Consider the following 16668-nt stretch of genomic DNA (forward strand, 5'->3'; position numbering starts at 1 on the left):
AGTTATAAAGAGAGATTGGCGATGGACCAAGTGTTTGAAAATGGGATCAAAATAATGAGGTGGTTGCTTTTGATCATTGCAATCTCAATGGGCTGAATGACCTTGTTCTGTGTTGTGTGACTCAATAACTCAAACTTTGTGATTCAGAGGCCAGATTATGACTTAATGGACCATAGTTAACATGTAATTGAAACCAAACTTATCTTCCAAATTCAGGCTTTCAAACATGTGCCGTTTTATTTTATTCGCACAGCACCCCCCTCATAAACTACTGATCTGTTACTAAAATGACTCAATATGTTAAAGATTGAGGTTTCTTTAATCCAATTGGTTGAAGAATCATTGCTGTTTCTTATCTTGTTCACAGTCTACATGGTCCACTGTAGAGAGAACAGAGCACCAACTTGTGCAGGTCTTGCATTGGTAAAGATTACTTACAGCTTGCTGTGGTATGGAAAACATTAACATTATGTAGAAAACATCTTATTATAACTTCACCTTGCCACAAAGCTAGAAGTGACAGAAAGATCATGTGATTTTACATCACTTTCTATGATGATGCACTTGGTATGCTGCAAGGGAATTTATTTTGGCCTGTGCCATATCTACAGCCACTGGATTTTATAATTGGATTGCATCAGCTGATTTATTCAGGTTTTCTCCCCCCATTCGTAATTTGAGATAATAATTTCAGAAATAAACATTGCTAGTTTATATTACTTCTGATTGTTTTTAAAAAAAACTCTGAGTTTTGGCAACGATGAAAAATAAACAGTATCAAGTTGCAAGCATCATCACTTTGAAGACAGGATGACAATTCAGTGACTGTTAAAACAAATAAAGTGCATCTCCTACAAGGGTGACTGCTTTCATAAAATGTGCAAGCCTGCGAAGGGCTGCAGAAAGGCAATCAGTCATGATAAGAATTCTGTAAAGCAGTATGGTTACTGGTGGAATGTAAATAGAAGACTTATTTCCAGACACATCAGCAGTACTCAAATCTAGTGAGTGTTACTACACACCAAAGTTTCCTACTGTTCTTTGATTATTGCAACATGACAAGGCTGCCCACATTTTTAAAAGTTGAGCATGTTCAGTTGCTTTCATATTGACATCTGTGTCTTTTTAGTTTTTACTTGATGTGAAAATGAATCTCGAGTATCCCACAACCAAAGCAAACCAGAATTACGCAGTTTCCAGAACAACTAGGTCTTGTTTAGACCATCTGAGGTATTCCAAGCCCTGTTATGTGAGAAAACTTCATTTCTTGTTCACTCTTCTGTGGCCAGAGATGTTTTACAAATTATGATTTGAGGAAGTGAAAAGGATTTAATTAATTTTGTAGAAACTTAGAATAAGTGGTTTCAGCATGAAAGGAGGCCATTTATCTTCTCATCGGCAGAAGTGGGTACTGTAGATGCTGGAGATCAGAGTCAAAATTAGAGTGGTGCTGGAAAAGCACAGCAGGTCAGGCAGCATCCGAAGGACAGGAAAATCGACATTTCAGGCAAAAGCCCTTGATTCCTGATGAAGGGCTTTTGCCCAAAACATCGATTTTTTTCCTGCTCCTCGGATGCTGCCTGACCTGCTGTGCTTTCCAGCACCACTCTAATAATTTATCTTCCCATGTCCATGCTTGCCCTTTACAAGAACAACTCATCCAGTCCTGAATTGTTTTATTTACTTTCAGATAATTATCCTTAGATGGTAAATAACTCCAAAGCAATTCTATCATTATTCCTTTGTCAGAATAGGAACTACTTTTGTGGTTATAGTGGGAGGACAATAGGGAGTGGATATATAAAAACTGTAGGAAACCAAGACACTCTGACCATATTGGAAGAGAAGGGTTCCTACCATGCCCAATGCCCCACCACCAGTGATATATTTCCCTCCCCACCCCATCTGCATTTTGGAGAGACCATTTCCTCTGCGACTCCCTTGTCCACGCTCCATACCGACCCCCCCCTCCTGGCACCATTCCCTGCCATCGCAAAAAGTACAATACCGACACCCGCACTCCCCCCCCCTCACCTCTGTCCAAGGCCCCAAAGAATCCTTCCACATCTGACAGAAGTTTACCTGTACTTGCAAACATGTCATTTACTGCATCCGTTGCACCCGATGTGGGCTCCTCTACACTGGGGAGACTGGGTGCCAACTTGTGGATCATTTCGGGGAACATCTCTGGGACACCCGCACTGACCAATTCCACCACCATGTAGCTGGACACTTTAACTCCCCCTCCCACTCCGCCAAGGACACAAGGACATGCAGGTCCTGGGCCTCCTCCATCGCCAAACCCGAACCACCTGACGCCTGGAGGAAGAACGCCTCACCTTCTGCCTTGGGACCCTCCAACCACACAGGATCAATGTGGATTTCACCAGTTTCCCCATTTCCACCCCCCCCCCCCCCCCACCCACCTTATCCCAGTCCCAACTTTGCACCTTCTTCTCGAATGGTCCTATCTGTTCAACTTCCTTCCCACCTATCTGCTCTACCCTCCTCTTCGACCTATCACTTTCACCTCCACCTTCATCTACCTACTGCATTTCCAGCTACCATCCCCCCCCCAGCCCCACTCCTCTCCCATTTATCTCTCCGACCCCTTGGCCCACAAGCCTCATTCTTGATGAAAGGCTTATGCCTAAAATGTCAATTCTTCTGTTCCTCAGATACTGCCTGGTTGGCTGTGCTTTTCCAACGCCACACTCTTTGACTCTGATTTCCAGCATCTGCAGTCTTCACTTTCTCCCAGTGGAATAATCTGTCATGTTCGGGAACCCAAACACAGTGTTATTCATTGTTTCACTGCAGTCAAATGACAGGCAAGCACAAAGTCTCAGCAACCTTAGCCTTTTCCAAGCATCCCAGTGGGTAATACAAAAGTGGCATTTAGATAGTGTTTCTGATAACAACTAGATGTCTCAAAAAACACTTCAGAACTATTGCACCAATATTATTCAGTGATCCAAAATAAGAAGTGCTGCAGCTAATTAGTAAACAACACACTTTCATCATCTGCAATGTGTAAAAGGCCACATAAGCAGTTTGTTTGTGAAAATCCTTGAATGTTGGCTGGGATGCTGGAGGTAGCTCTCCTGTTTTTACTTGAAATTATGCAATGTGGAATTTTTGTATCTGTCCAAGCAAAGACACAGGGTCTTGCTTTATCATTTCATCCACAGTATCTCCATCAGTGCAGCATGTCCTCAGAACTAAACATGATGTTTACAAGCAAGCTCTGGAGTAAACCTTGAGTGCAGAACTTTGTTACTCCGAGGTGAGAGAGCTGCCATCTAACTAATGGCTACCATTTGGCATCATTAGTGAAAGTCAGTCCTCAGTGAAACACACTATAGATTCAATAGATTCTTGGACTGTGTTAACAAAGTCACTATTTATAGCATGCTCAGGAGGATGGAGCAGAACATGATACAATCCCTGTAGAGATGAATAGCTTTTTTTAAAAAATTCACAATTCTCGGCTTCTGTCGGAAATAGGGCAGGGACAAGGTTTCACACTGAGTCTCTCACTGTAACACACAAAAACTAAAATCAATATGTACCAGACAGTGTTTAAAGGCAACCAGACATCAAACTGGTGAAAAGTACTTTCACATTTAGTTTATTAATGCAGCCAACATGTATCTGTCAACCACATTTTTGGAAGATGTGCAGGGAAGATTAGTTCTTAATTACTCTGTTTTCCAACAGGCCTCCTTTTCACTGACACACTGGGTTGAATCTGTCAGGGTTCTTTTGAAAATAGTTCCAGTAAGAGAGAGAATCAGAATCCCTGCAGTGGGGAAACGGGCCCTTTGGCCCAACAAGTCCACACCGACCATCTGACGAGTAACCCACCCAGACCCATTCCCTACCTTATATTTACACCTAACTAAAGCCCCAAACTTACACATCCCTGAACAGTATGGGCAATTTACCTAACTTGCACATCTTTGGACTGTGGGAGGAAACCCATGCAAACACTGGGCAATGTGCAAACTCCACACAGACAGTTAGTCACCTGAGGCAGGAATTGAACCCAGGTCCCTGGTGCTGTGAGGCAGCAGGGCTAACCACTGAGCCACTATGCAGTTCCACCCACACGGAGTATTCCAGAACTTACATGAGCAAGGCACTATAACCCCTTGTTAATTAACTCTGCATAAGTCTTGTTTATTCTCTCTTTGTCTTCACTGATAGAAAAAACAGTTTCTAACAACATGTGTAACAGGTGGTTATTGTGAAACAGCCTTTTACGGGCCTTTAGAACAGTAGCCATGTTTCTCTGTCTGTCTGTCTCTTTCCCCCCTCTCTCACTGTTTCCATTTTCTTTCCTATAATAATCTGAGCACATGCACTTGTCACTAGGCAACTGTTTAGCATGATAACCATTCATCACATTAAGAACATTCTGTTTTACTTTAAACTAAAGGAGACACTTTAAAATCTACCTACCTTGTAAAGTTTACATTTGTAAGATATAAAAGTTTGGATACATTGATTTAGGTAAAAGGAATGAAGGAATAACAGAGCAGGGTAGATAAAACTCATTCAAACTTCTTATCTGGAGATCAAAAAAGCCCACAGATAGGCTGAGCTAGATGTTGCAACTTCAATTTTTTTATTGAGAGAACCGTTAAGGAAATTGAGCCTGATAAATGCATTGAAAATGATACAATATCCTAATAAAATCACTTATCCAGAATGTCTGATGGCAGATCAATGGAATTCATCAATATATAGCACAAAACTTGAAAGCAGAAGAAAAATTCCCTGTGGACATTCAGGACCATTTGGTTTATCCATTGCAAGTCAAAATTGCATGAATGAACATTACTCTGCATGGGCTTAGATTCCTCTCTATAGCCTGAAGAATGACTTCAATTCTGTCGGAAACCTAGCAATAGTCACTATCATTTTCTGGATTAGTGGTGCTGGAAGAGCACAGAAGTTCAGGCAGCATCCAAGGAGCTTCGAAATCGACGTTTCGGGCAAAAGCCCTTCATCAGGAATATTGAAGGGCTTTTGCCCGAAACGTCGATTTCGAAGCTCCCTGGATGCTGCCTGAACTTCTGTGCTCTTCCAGCACCACTAATCCAGAATCTGGTGTCCAGCATCTGCAGTCATTGTTTTTACCTCAATAGTCACTATCAGCAGAAGCCTTACAAATTTATAAAAACTTCTGGGACAGCGACATTTGTGTCCTGATCCAGCACTTGCTGCCAATGTCCCTACTGACATGATCATTCAGAATGTATTACATAAGTGGCAACCTCCTATATTGTTGCTGTCCAATTAAGAATAGTGGATGCTTTTCTGTGGCAGACTACTCAAACAAGGCCAGGACAGCACCCACTTTGAGAATTTCTAGGTTAGGGTTAGATAGGAAACATGGAGTGGTTGTAGAAGACTGTGAAAGTGGAGACTGTGTCCAGTAGTGTTCCAAAGGGATCAATAATTGTCCATTGTTGCTCGTGATATTTATAAGTGATGTTGATGAGAATATGGGGGGGGGGGGGGAATGATAAATAAGTTTGAGGATGACAAAGATTGGCTGGTTGGTTGATTATGTGGAAGAAGATCTCAGGTTGCAGGAAGATATAAACAGGCCAGCATGGTTGCTCAGTGGTTAGTACTGCTGCCTCACAGTGCCAGGGACCTGAGTTCGATTCCAGCCTCGAATGACTGTCTGTGTGGAGTTTGCACATTCTCCCCATGTCTGCGCAGGTTTCTTCTGTGTTCTGTTTCCTCCCACAATCCAAAGATGTGCAGGTTAGGTGAATTGATCATGCTAAATTACCCCTGGTGTTCAGGGAGGTGCATTAATTAGGAGTAAATGTGGAGTAATAGGGTAGAAGAATGTGTCTGGGTGGGTTACTCTATGGAGGATTGGTGTGGACTTGTTGGGCCAAATGGCTAGTTTCCACATTGTAGGGATTCTAGATTGTTATGATGGGCAGACCAGTGGCAGATAAAATTTAACAAGCATGAATGTGAGGTGATGGACTTTGGAAGATAAGTGAATAATCTAAAAGGACACTTGGAAGCTCAGAAGAACAGACAAATCTTGGGTGTTTGTCCACAATCCTTTTAAGTGGTTAAACAGATTATTAGGATAACTTAGAAGGCATACTGGTTGTTTGCTTTTATCATAAATTGAGAACAGGAGGTTATTTTGGAGCTTTGGTAAAATCACAGCTGGTGTACCACAGCTGTTCTGGTCATTGCACTATAGGAAGGATGTGATTGCACTGAAACAGTGCAGAGGAGATTCATCATCATGTTGCATGGAATGAAGCATTTAAACTATGAAGAGTCATGGAGATGTATGCACAGAAACAGACCCTTTGGTCCAACTCATCCATGCTGACCAGATATCCTAAACAAATCTAGTCCCATTTGCCAGCACTTGGCCCATATCCTTATAAACTCTTTCTATTCATATGGGCCAAGTACTGGCAAATGGCACTCTGCCTTTCCAAAATGCAATACCTCACACTTATCTAAATTAAACTCCATCTGACACTCCTCAGCCCATTGACCCATCTGATCAAGATCCCATTGTGTTCTGAGGTAACTTTCTTTGCTGTTCCCTACACCTCCAATTTTGCTGTCATCTGCAAACTTACTAACTATACCTCCGATCTTCACATTCAAGTCATTGATATCAATGATGAGAAGCAGTGGACCCAGCACTGATCCTTGTGACACACCATTGGTCATAGGCCTCCAGTCTTAAAGACAAAACTTCATTACCAAACTCTGCCTTCTACCTGCAAGCCAGTTCCGTATCAAAATAGCTAGTTCTCCCTTTATTTTATGAGATCTAACCTTGTTAACCCACCTCCCATGAGGAACCTTGTTGAATGCCTCACTGAAATCCATATAGATCACGACGACCGGTCTGCCCTCATCAATCCTCTGTTATTTCTTCAAAAAAACTTTTCCAAAGAGAGGCTGGACGGGCTTATGTTGCTTTCTTTGGAGCAGAGAAGTGTGAGGGGGACCCAGATAGAAGTGTATAAGATTATAATGGGCATGGACAGCTACTGTTGCCCATAATTGATGGGTCAAGAACAAAGGGGCACAGTTTTAAAGCAAGAGATATTGGGGGGATTTGAGAAAAACATTTTTAACACAGAATGTGCTGGATGTCTGGAATACTCTGGGAGCATAGTTGAGGTGAGTAAGCTTACGACCTTTAAAAAGGACTTAAAGTGATAATTGAAGTGTCATATCATTCAAAACTATGCAGGACTAGTGTAGGAGAAAGTGAGGACTGCAGATGCTGAAGATCAGAGTCAAAAGTGTGTTGCTGGGAAAGCACAGATGGTCAGGCAGCATCCGAGAAGCAGGAGAATCAATGTTTCGGGCATAAGTCCTTTATCAAGACTAGTGTAGGTAATAAATAAAGTTTGGCAGTACAGACTTGATGGGCTGAAGGACATCTTCTGTATTATATGATACTGAATAGGGTGCTACTATCATTGGAAAGTGGCTGTGAGGACACCCCCCCCCCCCCCCTTTCAACTTGAAGTGCTCTTTGAATATGTCTCAATTTTCTTAAAAAGTGGTCCAAAGCTTCCCAGCCACTACTGTGCAGGTCTTTGTATTCCTAGCCAAGGAAGTCTTACATTTCTGCATATTGCTCAAACTACCCTTGCTCAGCAGACACATTATCCAGTGAAGATATTAAAGAATACATTTTGATTATAAGAAGTATTGTTGTGGTTCTGTTCGCCCAGCTGGGAATTTGTGTTGCAGACGTTTCGTCCCCTGTCTAGGTGACATCCTTCGTGCTTGGGAGCCTCCTGTGAAGCCTTGTTATAAGAATATAAGAAGTATTGTTAACAAAACCTAGACCTGAATCTGAATTGCCCTTCAAAATGAGCATATGAAACTGTATATATTTTTATTGAAACATTATAAAGATATACAAGGTGAGGTGGTGAACAGGGTTAACAGGACCAATACTTTAACGATACTGACTGAACATGTTTTTTTTTATTATTCATTCATGAGATGTCAGCATCACTGGCTGGGCCAGCATTTGTTCCCTGCCCCTATTTGCACTTATGAAAGTGGTCGTGACCTGTTTTCTGGAACCACTGCTATCCAATTGGCCCTAAATGTTGTTAGGGAGGGAGGTTTAGGAAATTAACACAGTTATATAGAAAAACAATAATCGTAGTTCCAAGTCATAATGCCATGTGAAAGTAGTGGTGTTCTCATTGTCTGTGGTCCTTGGCTTTTTAGATGGTAGGGGTTGTGGGTTTAGAAAGTACTATCTCAGATCCTTTAGTGAAATTTTGTGGTATATCTTGTAGATTATATACTGTGCTGCTGTGGAGCATCAGTGGTGTTTCAGGAGCTATTGTGTAATATTAAATTACATATGTGTGAAATCTGATGGAATAAGACACGAATGAAGTTTTGCTCTGTCATGTTTCCGTATAAGTCCAACAATATCTGCCTGTCCTCGGATGCTGCCTGAATTGCTGTGCTCTTCCAGCACCACTGATCCAGAATCTGGTTTCCAGCATCTGCAGTCATTGTTTTTACCTAATATCTGGTTATAGTCCAACAGCTTTATTTGAAATCACAAGCTTTCGGAGTGCTGCCTCTCCAGGAGACTTTAAAGGCCTTCATATGTTTCAAATGCCTAACAATATTCCAGAAGGGAAAAGGACAGTAAAAGACCTACGATCCACAATGGGAATGCTCTCCTCAGCAGCACTGTCGCCAGGTCATTGCACCAGTGGCAACAAAAGCAGCAGCTCAGCCAATATAGCCATTTGAAGGATCCAAGATGAGAGCCATCTTACTTCACCTACAGCACTGGATGGGCAGTGGGAGAGTGTCCACATCCACTTCTTTACAGCAACGTCAAAAAACTGCCAGCTGCACAGAGATGTATTCCTGTTGGCTTCCACAGAGAGGCAGTTATATAAAAAGGGGACATATGACACTGTACCCAAAAGCTCTGCTGTGATATGATATGCTTACACCTTTAAAGTGGGCATATCTGAAACCATTGTCAATCACTATCACCTTTGCATGATATGATGTATTCATCCCATCATTTCTTCTTCGTCTACAAGAGGCAAGAATAGAGATTACATCTATTATACGTAACTTCATCTGAACATTATCAGTACATAGCCTTATCTTTAAACAAACAACTCGCGTTATTGTTTCATCAGTGCTTGATTGACACAATTATGTTAAGGAGAAAAAGAGTGTGATACTTTCCTTGGCTTTTATGGCTGGCCTGAATTTCTTTTATACATTTTGTCTAGAAGTTGTCTTTATAAAATTGGAAACTTAGTACAGTGTATTCACTTTTATGATTTCCCATCCATGCAAGTTGCGACTGAATCTATTGTCTGACAAGTAATTGGGCAAATCACAACATATTTGTTTTAGTATAGTCTGCTTTGTTTCCTCTCTCAAACAAACTGCTTGATAATTGTCAGTTAATTCCAAAACATCACATTGTGAGTGTAAATGAGTCAGAATTCTAAATCCTGATTTTCTTCTTTTTTTAAAAAGCCAATACAAAATGAAAGCTTAAAATAATGTTTTGTGTTGCCACATACCATTTTGCTAATAGCTTCATTGTAAGTTAACAGTTGAATAGGTGACATTCTGAATCATGATCAAAAACAGTAACTGATAAGTTCAAGAAGACATTTTCTGTGTATTGATGAGATAGCTAGAAGAGGTGACTACCTTCACTTGCAATGTTGTAAGATGCTAATTATTATAAGATGTTCAAACACTATGAAACCATCAGATGATAGCAGTGCAGATGTCTTGGCAGAAGGGTATTGCCCAAACTGAATACTGAGTCTAATACCTGTATGTCAAAAGAATAGGACGTAAGAACTCAAGAACTCAAGTATGAGCTTTAATGGGGTGGGGGTGGGGGATGGTTTGCTCAGTGGTTAGCACGGCTGCCTCACAGCACCATGCACCCAGGTTCGAGTCCAGCCTTGGCTGACTGTCTGTGTGGAGTTTGCATGTTCTCCCCATGATTTGTGGGTCTCCCCTGGGTTTTCTCCCGCAGTCCAAAGATGTGCAAGTTAGATGGATTAGCTGCACTAAATTGTCCCATACTACCCAGGGATGTGTTGGCTCGGTAGATTAGTTATGGTAATGCGAGGCTACAGGGACAGGTTTTGGGTGTGTAGTTGGGTGAGATATTCTTAGGAGGATCAATACAGACTCGTAAGGCTGAATGTCCCCCTCCTGCACTTCAGGGATTCTATGAACAAATCATCCAGTCCTTCAAGCTTCACCACTATTCAGTAAAGTCATGGCTGATTTGCTTATATTCAATTCCACTGACTTGCCTGCTTGTCATAAACTTTGGCTTCACTACAGTTCAAAAATCTCATTACTGTTGAACATATTTGATGACTCAGCTTCAACTGCTTGTTGGAATAAAATGACCCTCAGAGGGAAGAAATTCCTCCTCATTGTTATCTAATCCCTTCTGAAATTGTGATTCTTCATTCTGAATTCTCACAAGGGGTAAGGTACTCTCTCAGCATTTCTGGATCAAAGCTAGTCAGATTCTTCCATCTTTCAACAATCTCATCCCCTTCTTTTCTAAATTTCAATGAGCATTGGCCCAATTGCTCAATCTTTCCTTCGACATGCAACCTCTTCATCCCAGGAATCAAGCTAGTGAAGCTTCTCTGAGCTGCCTCCTATGCAAATTAAATAAGGAGACCAAAACTGTACACAGTTGTCACCAACATCCCTTATCTCTGTAAGATTTGCTTTTACTCTTATACTCCATATTTGGAATAATGGTCAATGTTCCATTGGTCTTCATAATTACTTGGTGTACATGAATGCAAGCATTTGAATTTCATAAAAGGGGAGATGCAGATCTCTTTGTACTTGAGCACTGTTAATCTTTTTCCACTTAAACAAAATTTAGCTTTTCAGTTCTTCTGACCAAAATGGACAGTCTCACATTTTCCGCACATGTCTCCTTCTGCCAAAACAAAGTCTATTCACTTAATATATCTTCAGCACTTTGTGCTAGATTCTTTCTGCCCTTGTTTCAACTTGTTTTGCCATGTATCTTGGTATTGTCAGCAAATGTCCCTATAATAGAGTAGATTTCTTCATTCAAAAATATATGTTGTAAACAATTGCCCCCCAGCATTGATTCCTGTGACACATCAATGTCACCATTCACATTCAGGGCGGGACCCATTTATTCTATTTTTCACTTTGTAGCCATATTTCTATATTACATCCAATTCCGTGATGCGTTCTTTTGTTCAGTAATCTTTTGTGTGGCACCCTTTATTGAGTGCCTTTGACATTGAAACACACTAAATCAGCTGGTTCCCCTTATACCTCCCTTATAATACCTTCAAAGAACTCTAAAGAACTCTAAATTTGTCAAGTGCAATTTCCATTTCATGAAACCATGTTGACTCTGTCTGATTGTATTGTGATGTTATAATTGTCCTGCTACTGATTCCTTAATAATGGATTCCAGAGTTTCTCCAATGACGAGCTGAGTCGAATTTCCTGCTTTGTCTCTCCATCTTTTCTTTAAATGCAGTTGGTGCACCTGCAATTTTCCAATCGAGTAGAATATTTCGAGATTTTAGTGAACCCAAGATCTCTTCAGCCACTTCTTTTAACATGCTAGGGTACAGAAAACTGTCACTGTGTAACTACATGACATAACCACATCTCTCTTGGCTAGACAAAATGCACAGGCCATAAATTTTGACTATCAAACCATTACACATTTACTGCTGGCCTTTGTCAGGGCCTCAGACAACACAACAACTTTTTTGTTATTGCTTTTTCCACTTCACTGTTCATCAATAAAGGGCTTCTGGTACGCCATGCTGACTTACTTTCAATTTCTCAGAATCCTATCACTTTAACTACCACTTGCCAGCCTTTTCTTGTTTTGTCTTTTAGGAATAATTAAATAAGCTTTTCTTTGGAATAAGGAATGCACACATTTTAAAACTGCTATCGCCTCTTCCCCAGCTCCCCCCACCTGTCAGAAGAAAATCTCTATCATTAACCTTGGTCACTCATGCTTCAAAATGCATTTCATTTCCCAGATATTTCTGTTTTATTATCAAGAAATGACATTTCACGGTGCGTGGCATTGTTTGTGAACAGATTGTTCGCATTTTCAATCAGGCAATGCCAGCTGCTCCATTTGTCAATCAATCTCAGAGCCATGATCTAGCATTACATGATTAATAAAACCATGATTGGCACTGATGCCATTTTATTTGTAAACAAAGAAAAGCTCAAAGAATCATTGATTTGTGCTGAAAAATGCAAATATCATCCAAATGAGTTGTGTTAACAAAGAGATTTTTGGTTGCCAAACAAATTTGAAAGACATTGTTTAAAATCAGAAAATGTTGTTTGTGCCCCAAGTTGAATTGAATCATAAATGATGCAGTACAGAGGAGGCCACTCAATCCTTCCTGCCTACATTCCCTCTTTGGTAAAGCAGTCTAGTCCATCCCACTCCCACCTCTTGCCCAACTGCTAAGTATTCAAGAAATGCTTGTTTAAATTGGCTTTGCAAGGTGACTTTTGTATCTTCTTCCAGCCACATATTCCACGCCATCATAATTTGCAGTTTTTGTATGAACAGAAAAAGCCTGATGTTGCCTCTAGTTCTTTTGTCAATGGTGTTAAAATGTGTTCTTCAATCATGGACACATACTGGAAATGGTATTGATCCTTATATTCTCTATCAAATTAAATGAACTAAATAAATTAAATTAAGTGGCTGTTAAGTTTCATTTTATATATCCCTGCTATGAAAAGAGCAACATGAGCTTCTTCAAACTCTACTTATTAATGAAAACCATATTTGCTGGTACTAACGCCCATTGCTCTTCTCTATCCTCTCCAAGATCTATATTGATTAATCAAAGTCTCATGTTATCACTGCAAATTTCCTGAAAATTTGATCCTCTCCATGTTTCTCATCAGTTGATGCTTTTTGTCTCGTTTTTTATTTCTGCAGTGATAATTATTGGAAAGTTAAAATAACCTTCTTTGCTCTTTAATACATGACTTCATCTTTCCTGAGCACCTTGTATCCAGATTGTTTAGAATCAATTTTTGTTTTTATGATCTAGGTCTCCATTATATAGTTTAATGTTGCTGTTTCTACATCCAGCTTAGTTTATATCTTCTTCAACAGCAATAGCAAAATGCTAATAAGGGCATGCGGTTGTCTGGCCTGTATACATCCTTAAATCAAAGCCACTCTCTAATTATTTATTTGTACTCCCTCCAACTGCTGTTTTGAATTTTTAGTTCTTCCTGTTCCTTCTGTCTGTATGGAATTTTCGATAGGAATTCAATCAAAAAGCACTCGCAATACCAGAAACTCCTGACAGTTTAGTACGTGTAGCCTATCTTTAATGGTATATGATCATTGCTTATTAGGCTAGTATTTGTTACCCACCTATACTCCCCTTGATGATGTGATGTTGGAGTTAATTGACTGGAATGATTTGTGCCTCCCATAGCAATTCCTAACATTTTCAAATCTTTTAACACCTAATACCAATATCTCAAGCTGGGAAAATATTTCAAATAACACTCAACAACTTTACCTGACAACAACTGAGGATTCCTTAAAATTGAATATGGCCACTTCAGGACATGTACCAAACTGGTTGGTGGACAAGAGCAGAAAATGGTGTTAGTCATACAGTGAAAAGTAAGAACAGAAATTTAAAATATTCATCTGTAGTGTTTTTGTTGGCCTGAGGCATCCCAAAACTCTTTAATGATACTTTTAAAGGGCAGTCTCTGTTAGCATAGAAAACATGGCAGCAAATATGTGCACAGAATGTTCCCATAAATCCCAATGTGGCAGTGATCTGATGGCCTGATGTTAGTTATGGCGATTCAGAGGAGAAATGTTGCTCCGTTCACAAGAGATAACCTCACTGCTCTTGTTCAGAATTGTTTCACAAGGTCTTTTTCTATCCACTGAGACTGCAAGTAGATCTTTGATTTTTTTTTTAAACATCTCATCTGAAAGACAATACTTTCAACAGTGCTGCTCTGGATTGTTAGCTCAGATTGATATTCAATTCTTTGGAGTGAGCCTACTCATTCAGAAGGATGACACACAATTGACACTTAAAGGAGGCATTGTATTGACCTCCTAACAGTGTAGCTCAGCACTGATTGGAATCTTTTGTAATTTCTGATCTGTATTTCTCCCACCTTCTTCAATCAGGTGTACTGAATGCAAAAAATAATGTCTCCTGGAAAATCATTTGCAAAAACAAGAATAAATGGGGTGGAACAAACCACAAATTTATTCTTGACTATCTCTTCCTCAGATGGGGACACAAATAGAGAGGCAAAGACACAAATACATTTGTCCTTATTTTTGCAAATGTTGCAAATATTTTCCTGACTTCTCTAGAGAACCTATACCTAATAAGGATGCAGTCGAGACAAGTTGTATAGAAAAGGTTTGCTTACTTAGCTTTTTACATTGAGCTTCCATCTTTATCAACAGGGGACTGGCAACAATGTTTATTTTTAACAGGCTGTACTTAGAATGACAGAGCTATGAGTGGGATGACAGAACCTGGGATGAATGGAGTTAATTCTATTGGTAACTTGCCATTTATAGGCTTGTACTGTTATAGACCAGGCATTTCGTTCTCCTATCCTTTCTTCTACCAAAATTGAGGCAAAATTTCAATGTGGTATGAATTAATTTGAGACATCCAAGTTTGATTCCAAATTGCACTTTGTCATCCCAGGAAATCCAGCCCTACCCATGCTTATTTTAGGGCATTACATAGGATTTCACACCAAAATAGCAAGCACTTGTCCCTACAGGTCAATGTTCTGCATGGACCTCCTCCCACTTCACTGCATCTCAATGTTCATTTTGCTTCCCAGACATATCAGTCTCTTATATGAACCTATGGCATTGAACAGGACTTGGAGTTGAGTCCCAACATCCTGACAAGAGCTACATTAATAATTTATGGGGTGCCACCAGCAAAGCTTTAAAATACAATAATCACATATATTTGCACAAAGGGTAGAAAAAAGCTCACTTCCCTTTTGAGAATCAATTTCCGGTATAATTCCATTGGAAGTGAGGTAATGTTGCTACAGTTGGGAAATAACTTGAATTATGCTGGTCTCTTGCCTTGTACAACACCTTAAATCCAGAAGGTCCACTGGGACATATTGCCTGTCAAATAAAGCTATTGGTGTTAGACAAAGAGGGACAAGAGATGGTAAATGGTCAGGTGCATCGTTGACAAAGTATTTGAAATCAGAATGCTGGTAAAACAAAAATGGTGCCCCACTCAATTGTAATTTAGAATCCTGAGTAAGAAATTTGAAGAAATGTTGATCTCCTCCTTATCAAGTGACTAAACAGTAGAGATTTCTTTTGCCATGGTTTGATGTGTTGCTCCTGTCAAAGAAACCAGAGTCAGTACTTTTGGTTTTCATCAGTGTACTGACATCCATGTCCTGATGCAGCGCACACTATATTGGTTGAATAAAGGAGAGAACTCACTTTCTTCTGATATTGAGAGGTCATCCAAAGTCAGTCGCAGTTGGTGATCTGTTTATTTATACTGAGATGCAGCATGCCCAGATTTACAGCTCTGAAGTTTTCCTTTGAAAGATTTTTGTAGCTGCAATGATTTTAAACATTTTTCTGAAGGAGGTGGGTGGGAAGAGTTAGAAAATAGCTGGCTGAGAACAGGTGAAAATTGAAATTGTCAGAATATTTGAGAATGATTATCATATACTTCTGGAGTCTGAATGATGTTGGGAAGGTTTCTGACAGTGTGGAACTGTTGACAGTAAAATGGTTAAGCCAATGAGATGATTTTGGAGAAGTGACAGTGCATGACTATTCAAAGCGTTTGCTAACTTTCAGGAATTGGAGCATTTCTGCATTTATTCCCTTAGGAAATCAAATAGATGGAGTTGATATTGCATGTGATTTGGAGAAAAGTATTGTTTGTGCAGCTGAGGGACCTTTTCGCATTTAGTTTTTTTTCTCCACTTTGATCGTTCACTGCTTCATAAACATTATTCAGTACCACTCATTTTCTTCCATGAGAACCAATATAAAAGCCCCTATTTATATGCTGCCCTTAAGCAATATTATTAACAAACATGGTGTCAGTAGCCATGTGTTAATGATTAGTTTAAATATTCCCTTACAATCAAGTCAATGGTCAATTAAATTATAGGTAACCAAAATATTAATGCTAATTAAAACCTCAAGACTCATGTGAAACAAAGCATTCTCACAGAAAACTGAAGTATGTAAGCCATCAAGGCTGTATCAAAGTCATCAGGGTAGCCCAGGATGAGGCATGTGTTTGGCATTCATTATTGATAATATAATAGAAACGCTGTTTGTAAAGAGAGATGAGATATGAAGGAAATCTACCCACCTGGCACCGATCTATCATTAAAGCTCTCCATGGTACAAGTGGGACTACATTTCCATGGAGATTTATTATGCAGATGTCCCAGAGGATTAGTAGCATCAGTAGGGAAGATTAATTTAAAAAAAACAGCTTAAGTTCAACTCTTAAGTTCTCAATACCTTGACAATTAGAAACATTAGAA

This window comes from Chiloscyllium plagiosum, unplaced genomic scaffold (genome assembly GCF_037043375.1).
Source record: "Chiloscyllium plagiosum isolate Xiang-an unplaced genomic scaffold, Cpla_swu_hap1 HiC_scaffold_6, whole genome shotgun sequence".
Lineage (NCBI taxonomy): Eukaryota > Metazoa > Chordata > Chondrichthyes > Orectolobiformes > Hemiscylliidae > Chiloscyllium > Chiloscyllium plagiosum.